Source organism: Lygodium microphyllum, chromosome 15 (genome assembly GCF_053477565.2).
Source record: "Lygodium microphyllum isolate KBCC chromosome 15, Lygodium_microphyllum_v1.1.10, whole genome shotgun sequence".
Lineage (NCBI taxonomy): Eukaryota > Viridiplantae > Streptophyta > Polypodiopsida > Schizaeales > Lygodiaceae > Lygodium > Lygodium microphyllum.
Genome location: NC_141149.1, coordinates 41259644 through 41267348, shown reverse-complemented (window position 1 = coordinate 41267348; position 7705 = coordinate 41259644).

Here is a 7705-nt window from a genome sequence, read left to right as displayed (position 1 = left end):
TGTCTAAAGAAAGCTCTTTGAAAATGTAGGTAATATATGATTTTTTGTATGCAAATAAATTTGTCTTTTTCCTGTGTTTTTTTTGCAGATGTCGTATCCTGGTTCATCTAGCAATGACCCGGATGTGGATCGCATGAATGATACATTGGCCTCCTTTGGCAGGGGGGTCAATGCATTTTTTGGAGGTTTTCTTAGTAGGGAAGACTTCATGGGAGAGATGACCAGACACCTTGGCCACTCTCCCACAGCGGACTAGGTGTTCAGTGTCATGTCTGGGACGCCTTTGACGTCTTTGCCTGGCACTACTTCCCAGACTCCACATGCAGGTACTCCGTATGCAGGTACTCCACGTGCTCCACGTGCATCGGCTGAAGCACAAGCATTTGCAGAAGCACGTGTATCTACAGAAGCTCGTGCGTCCAGCGAGGCAGAGGGTAGTCGACAGAGAGGGAGGAGGGAGAGTCAAGGGGGAGGACGAGGCTTGTGTGGGGGTTTCCTAGGAGGTGGCGAGAGATCACCCTCACCAGTAGATCACGTAGAGGAGGTTGCACGCCACTACTATAGAGTTACAGATGCTGGTGGCATCTTTCATGATGATGAGGGAAGGGATGTAATGGAGTACATGAGGAGCGTCGTGCATGCGACGTATAAAGATTGTTTCATTGCCTTCAAATATCAAAAAAGTGGCTTGTGGCAGGAGGTGTTGAGGGTAGTCCATAGGAGGTACCAAAATCCGGAGGGTCAGCGATTCTCGGATGATTGGGGACGTATAAAAGTGAGGGATATGCTTCACAACAAAAGATTCCACCTCATGACACAGGCCAGAGACTCACTGCAGAGGCTGGAGGAGGGGCGTGGAGCCTATAGCCAACCACCTATGTGCCACCGCATAGAGTGTAAGAAAGCCAAGAAGAAAGCAGCAGAGAAAGTGAAGAGTCGCCAGCATGCAGAGGCGCGACGGATCCAAATGGAAACAATGGGATCGTTGCATTATGGATCGGGCGGCAGAGAGTCGTGGGAGGCAGAGTTTGTAAGTATATTTTGATTTCTAGTTTTTTTAACTTTATATTTCTTTCAATTCTTTATATATTTTAGTCAAATATATTATGACTCATAATTGTTTGTATATCTCTAAATGTTTTGCAGACTACCATAGTTGGTAGGACACCTACTCCTAGAGAGGTAGGTTACCATCGAGGCCATAACCGCGCAGCGACATGGCTTCACTTTTATGAGGAGGGTCTCATCACTGAGGACCAATACAACCGGGCCATGAGGATTCGACAGCCAGAGGAGGTATGTTTTTCTTATTTTCCTATTAAAAGTATAGCTAATTATAACTTTTTCTCCACCTTCTCTATGTAAGCAACCCTGATTTGCGTGTGTAGGTGAACCCGGATGTGGAGCATAGCGAGGAGGGGGATAGCGACGCTAGTAGCCATGGTGGTACTAGCGAAGATGTTTCCTCTTCAGATTCCTAGAGGAGCACCATACCTCCTCATGAGGCCTTCTTTTCTTGTATATATATGATATCTCTTTGAGCCTACTGCTTGCAGCCACACTTTAGGTCGCAAGCACTTAAACTTCCCTTGTAAATGCTTTTGATATATAATGAATACATGGACTTTTATTTTCAATTCTCGTGCCCGTAAGATACATTGTCTTTTTCCCAAATACACAATCTGATGTATGGGAGAAGGAAAAAAAAAACCAGAGAGCATGTGGTATTTTGCAACCACATGCTCTCTGGTTTTTTTTTTCTAGTTTTGTTTTGCGCGTCTATCCGTGCTTCTAAATTGCAGATAATTCTCGTTTATACATGCGTCTATAATGCAGACTACACACGCTTATACACGCGCTTCATAATTCAAATTTAAGAAAGAAATTAAATATCTTCTTTTAAAAGGACATTTTTTGTTTTCCGTTCGCATCTACCAGTGCTTGTAAAAGTGCATCTACCAGTGTGTCTATATGCGCATGTATATGTGCGTCTATTGCGTGTCTATTTGTGCATGTAAATTCGTTGATACATGCAATTATAGATGTGAAATGGTAGATGCGCAAATAGATGGATGGATAGACGCGCCCGTAAGAATTTCTCTATATTCAAAAATCGCGTCTAAATGTGCATCTATGAGGCCTTTTTGTTGTAGTGTCTTCTTCTCTTGTATTGTATATGAAGAACAACTATCTATATATTGAAGATATACAAGAAATCCAACATCCTTCTGTACAAAAAGACATTGTTGCTGATTCTGTTAGAAAAGGCAATTTGCTTTCCACTTCTTGAAATCTTCTTCAATAAGGCTAAAACTTGTTTGCAAATTTGTTCTAGCAACACTGGAAGCTTCCATTACATTGCTATAATGGACAAATCCCTCAATCTCTAGGCCTTCCACAGGTCCATCATAAAACTCCTTGAAATCCTTTAGTTTATCTTCAAGATCCTTGATCTTGGAAATCAAAGGGAACATTGAGCATTTCTCTGATGTAAATAAATCTAGATGAATTTTCAGTTGCATGAAGAAAATCAAACATCTTTTCATCACAGGTATCCTCCAGATTCTCCTCCTCCATTCCCTCTAAAGACAACTTCCTTTTAGTCGTCCCGATTACTCATAAAAGAAAAACTAGAAAATAAAAATAAAAATAAGGGGCATAATATAAATCCACATTTGCTCATATCCAATAGACTAAAGAAAGATTGCTAAAGAAATTAAGAAAATACAAGATGAATGAAATGAATTAAAACTATATGCAATAGAGAAAGCATGAAATTCTAGGTCTCATCGATCAAACTTTGTTTAACATTTATGACTCATGAAACACAAAAACAGTGATTCAGACTGCCTCACAGTTCACAAAATTGTGTTTTACACATCACTTATAAAAAACTTGACAAATTAGCATTCTATACATCCGAAAATTTTGAACAAAACAATCTATCAAGAACATAAAAACAACATAGTTTAACATGTGTACCAGACAAATGTTTAACATAATTTCTAAGTCCTTGAAGAATCTTTCTCCTCTTAAACGAACTAACATCTTCATTAATGCCTCGAAATTCAAGATTCCATAGAAAAATATTAAGAAAAGTGTGATACTTGATATTTGTAGGCCTTGCTCTTAAGAATAAATAGTTTCTTGTAACAATATGCTTGGTTTGGCTTGTGATGCTTACAAGATAAATAGCTAGTCGAAGACAAGACAAGATACGTGAAAGAAATAGTAACCAAAATCCAAACCTGAGTGCTCATATATATATGTCAACAGTCACCACACGTCTAATAAAAAAGTATGCTGCACTAATTCAAAGGAGGTGCACTTAAAATGAAAAAGAAAATATAAAAAACTTAAAAATCGGAGCCATAAAAGTGCTATGATGCCAAAAAAGTAAGTGACACGTGGCACAACTTCCTATGCAAAAACGTGGTCTGTAATTGCACGTGTGAATTAACTATGCATTACAGTAGCCACACGTGTAAACCAACATCCTTATAAACCCGATTTATGTACTGCAAAAGAGTTTTTTCCACGACAAATCTCTCTCTATGCTCAATCAGACAAACACAACACTAATTTGATCGCAGTGCAAAATTATTCTTCAGTGCAAGGCTACTCAAGAAGGCTTCATCGCCTAGCATATGCATCAAACCCTCGAGAATGTAATTTTTTTGCTCAAATAGGAGTAAGCTCTAAATCCCTTGACGATTTCTACCAAATCATCCCCAAAAATGCCAAACGTATGAAACACGATGGGTGTTAGGTTTCTCTTGTCCATGTGAGGCCTCCTCGCATTTCATACAACTAAGACCTGCACTGTTTGTGTTGTGACGTGGGTGTAAGCTTTTTCTTGTCCATTTAAGCCATCCTCCTGTTTCATACGTCATGCACATGCACATGCACATGCACATGCAGGTTATATAAATTTTAATATCCTCTATGACCTTTCAATATCTTCCAAATGCATGTGTTTGTTACAAACTTGAAATGTTTAGGGTAAATAATGTTTTCCATAAAGTAGTCTAAAAGTTGAGTTGAACTTTAAAACTTAAAATATAAATGTCTTGAAATATAAAATTTTCTTCTTGATAGTAAGATGGAAAATGTTGCTAGAAGATATTAGGTAAAGCTACTAAGTAATTGGATAGCACATATTTTTCTTTGAATGATATTATAGCAAGAATTTGCACGTATGAAACGCGATGGGTGTTGGGTTTCTCTTGTCCGTGAAAGGACTCTTCACATTCCATATAACTAAGGCCTGCCATTATTCTATTGTGACATATGAAATGCGATTGATGTTATGTTCACTTCTCTAAGTGAGGCCTCCTCGCGTTTCATACGACTTGAGCCGGCATTGTTTCCCTTGTGTTGTATAAAACACGATATGGTGTTAAGTTTCCTGGTCTAAAATGCCTCTTCGCGTTTCATACATCTTGTGCATTGTTTGCTTGCTACTTAGTGAAATTGGATTTAGACTATGTGATTAGTGTTTGCTTGCTACTTAGTGACTGTAGACAAATTGATATGAGAGATTAGGAGATATTTCCTAATTTGTTTGTATTATTTGTTTTTTTGGATGTTTCAGATGGCTAGAACTAAGGCCATTGTAAGGAAGCAGAAAGTTAATCCTAGAGGTCTTGCTTTAAAGATCCGTGAGTCTTCCAGGCCTTCCAAACTTTCAAGGAAATCAAAGCCAAAAAGAAGGTTCTCACAGCATGCCTTAAGGAGATTAGAAGTGCAATGAAGGCCCTGAATAATGCAATTCCAAAGCTGTCTTTTCAGAGGATTGCTAGATAAATCTCTGACAAGCATAGCCTACATAGTTTTAGATGGACTAAGGCATGTCTCAATTGTTATTCAAGAGGCTACATAGGATTTTTTGATTGAGTTTTTTCGAGATTCTTATATCTTTGTTACTCATGCACATGGGCTTACGCTTATGGATAAAGACATGATAATTCTCAGGAGATTGAGATAAAGGTTTTCAAAGGTCCTTGAGCTAGTACCTCTTTCTAATGTGAAGGATTTCAATATTTTAAATGAGTCTCCATATAGTAAGAAGAAAAATGATCATGGTCTAAAGGTTGAAGATGTTATGCATGTAAAGGACACAAGATAACATGAGAAAGAGGAAAAGACCACAGTAGAGCAGGGAGATAAATGGAGGGAGTATAAAAGAAAGAAGGAAGAAGAAAAGGAAGCAGAACAACTCCCATCTTTTGAAGAGGAGTTATCTACCCTTCTTGAAAGGGTTGACTCTAAGGGCTTCAATGTTTCTTGCTTTTTACCAAGTGATATTAACAAAATATCTAATATGGTATTTTTGGACTCTGACTATGTTCAAATTCTCAAAAATAAAGTGAGAGAAGTAAATGAATCGATTCTTCTTGTTGGGATAAGGTAAACTTTACCAAAATTTGATTTTACTCAACATATATTTCTAGCATTAGACTTTCATGTTGATGCTTACTATCTCCATTCCTTTGTTAGGTGTGTAATGCATGAGCTTCCCTTCGAAATACAACAAAAGATTGAGGTTCTTGATCCATCTATCTCATATTATGTGAGGAGTGAGCCTAATGCAAGTGCTTTTGACCATTGGTTCATTTCAATTGACTTTAAAGCTTTGGAGCTTCTTCTAATTCCATACAATGAAAAGTAAGTAATTTGATATTTTGTTAGATTTTATGAGATCTTGAGTTCTTGTTTTGCTAGATCATTGAAATATTTTTGTTTTCAATTCTCATTGGAGCCTAATTGGAATAGACTGTGTGGAGAGGCAATGTTTCCTCATCAATTCTATAAAAGGAAGCCATGGAAATGCCAAGTTGTAAGTTATATAATCTAGGGTCTCCTTGATATTTTGATCTTTTTGTTGCAAGTACTCCAAATAATTTGATCTTTGTTTTGTAATAACTCTAAATTTTATTTTCTTTTTGGTATAGAGTTGTAAAAATATTGATTGAAGTGCTAGAGAAAAGGCCTCCCATGCCTTTTGATTTACTTGCAACAATGTAATATAGACAAGTTGCGGCAAGGTCTTGATTAACATGGTTGGAACATACAAAGAAAATTTGTTATAAAAACTACCATAAACAAGTTTCATAGTTTTACTTTATATTGTTGATTGCAGTGTCCTCATAAGGATGATAGTTACTCTTGTGGGTGGAGAGTAATTGTAAAGCCAGAAGATTGGTTCTATTTATTTATCTCAATGATGATAAACTTATAAAGATAATGTGAAAGATACGAAACTTTAAGATAGAGTTTTATTCCAAAATAGTCCATTGTAAAAAATAACAATGAACTAAAATTATTTTCTTACAAATATATGACAGTTTACAAGGGATTTCTATACAGGTGAGTACGTTTGGTATATAAGAGCAAAGCTCATGAAGTACATAATGGCCAATTGTATACAACCGATAAGAATGGACAATAGTGGGGGCTTGGATATTGAAGGAGAGGAGGTGAATGTAACTACAGCAGGTGAAGCTATGCCTTTAACACCCAAGGCAACCAAAGCATCAAAGATATGTAAAAGGAATCCTAGGAGGGATGTCCCTTCTCCTAAGAAAAGTTCTAAAAAAAAGTAGCTTTGTCTCAGATTGTAAGCCCTTTGTGTATAAACCATGAAGATGGCTAACAAAAATTTGTACATGTATTTTATATTGATAGTAAAGAGATATTTTCTTCAATATCCTTGCATTGTATATTTTTCTCTCTCCTCATTGATATCTGTAAAAGAAAATATGTTACAAATGTTTATTAATCAGGAAGTGAAATTAGATATACACCTAAGTGGATATAATATGATATAAAAACTTACTCGTTTGTCATTAAGTTGGAACACAAATGAGTATGATAGTTCAATATCTTCATTCTATAAATCCATTCTCACTTAATGTAGCGTACATGATGATGTAACCTTTAGGATTGCAATAATGTCCTTATTGTACCAAACATCAAGATCCACTATAGGATCTTTGCTAAAATTATCAAGATTTGGGTCTAAAGCGACCAAACTATTGCCAACATAATGTCATCTACTATAATAAAAGCTAAGGATGAAATTTTGAGTAGCAATCATATATTTACAAGCTATAGAGTCTTGATCTATCTTACATATAATTTTCCCTTCTGTCCTAGTGTCCCATCCCTCATCAACAAATTGTATAAAGTCTCTTCACTGAAAGAATAGCCTTTGATTTTCTTACCTTGGCATTAGAAAAGAAGTCAATAAATATATTAATATGCATGAACAAAGTAACTTTGCTTAGCCTACTTCAGATATTAGGTTTTAATACTCTCTGTATCTCAGAAAATATCTTACATCTATAGCCCTTACTAGTAGCTGAACTTGGCGAAGACCACCCAAAGCTTGAAAAATCTGGTAAAAGAAAGGGGAGGGTATTGGTTCCCATTGGCTACCTACATGGGGACAATATAAGAATGGTCATAGAAGAACATTCCATTCTCTTCAAGCTCTATCTTCTTTCTATCTTTGTACATCTCTTCTCCAATAAAGCCATGCATCACATCAAGCACATCAACAATAGACTCGATCGGTTGCCATTCCTCAAGATTAGAGGGATAGACATCTACAAGACAAATGAACAAATTTTATAATGGAAAACCTTAAACTAAGTTCAAGAAAAGAAATAACTTTAAGAATAAAATCCTTACAATTTGGTTT